Source organism: Piliocolobus tephrosceles, chromosome 1 (assembly GCF_002776525.5).
Source record: "Piliocolobus tephrosceles isolate RC106 chromosome 1, ASM277652v3, whole genome shotgun sequence".
Lineage (NCBI taxonomy): Eukaryota > Metazoa > Chordata > Mammalia > Primates > Cercopithecidae > Piliocolobus > Piliocolobus tephrosceles.
The window spans coordinates 132,921,079-132,922,364 of record NC_045434.1 but is presented as its reverse complement, the minus strand read 5'-3'; positions in this window follow the sequence as shown (position 1 = coordinate 132,922,364).

The following is a 1,286-nucleotide window of genomic DNA, read 5'->3' as shown; positions in this document are numbered from 1 at the left end:
ATGCACACGTATGTTTATTGCGGCACTATTCACAATAGCAAAGACTTGGAATCAACCCAAATGTCCATCAGTGACAGACTGGATTAAGAAAATGTGGCACATATACACCATGGAATACTATGCAGCCATAAAAAAGGATGAGTTTGCGTCCTTTGTAGGGACATGGATGCAGCTGGAAACCATCATTCTTAGCAAACTATCACAAGAAGAGAAAACCAAACACCGCATGTTCTCACTCATAGGTGGGAACTGAACAATGAGATCACTTGGACTCGGGAAGGGGAACATCACACACTGGGGCCTATCATGGGGAGGGGGGAGGGGGGAGGGATTGCATTGGGGAGTTATACCTGATATAAATGATGAATTGATGGGTGCTGACGAGTTGATGGGTGCAGCACACCAACATGGCACATGTATACATATGTAACCTGCACGTTATGCACATGTACCCTAGAACTTAAAGTATAATAAATAAAAAAAATAAAATAAAATAAAATAAAATACAAACATACAATAAAATATGTTACAAAAAATCTTATAAATTTGAACTGAAAAATGAAATTATATATATGCATATATATATATATAGAGAGAGAGAGAACACTAAAAGATTGTTGAAGCAATAGCACCCCAATAGTTACAAGTAGAGCCAGTATTCAGATTTTTGTTTGCAAATAATTTTTACTCATTTTAAGAAACATGAAACAAAACAATACTCCTTGGAGAAATCTCAGGCTTCAAGAATAGGGAGAAAACACAAGGTATAGCTATGACATATTTCTGTGCCAGAAAGGAAAGGAACACTCAAAGATGAACAGGATCACATGAAAAAGGTACAGAAGCTAGCTTGCAGACGCTTCCTGCAGACGAATTTGGGACAATGTGAATATCAAAAAGAATCATGCCTATCAGTGATCAACACCACATGCCCTGGGCAAGTACCTAGCTTCAGTGATTAGGAAACAGACGGGAAAGAAAAATAAGCCAAACTACACCATGAGGATATAAGAAGGTAAATCATGAGGAACGTGAGAAAACTGATCTGGATTTTCCAAAAAGTAATTGAGATTTTAAAATGAATAATACTAAAAAGAAAACCTAGTTATTCTAGATCGATTCTAAACATATACAAATATAAGCCATAAACCTTGGTTTGCTCCTGACTCAAAACTATAAGTGAATAAAATACCTCTAAAGTATTTTTGGAGACAAATGGAAAATTTCAGTATGGGCAGGTTATTAAATTATATTAAAGAGTAATTGTTAACTATTAACTTTCCTAG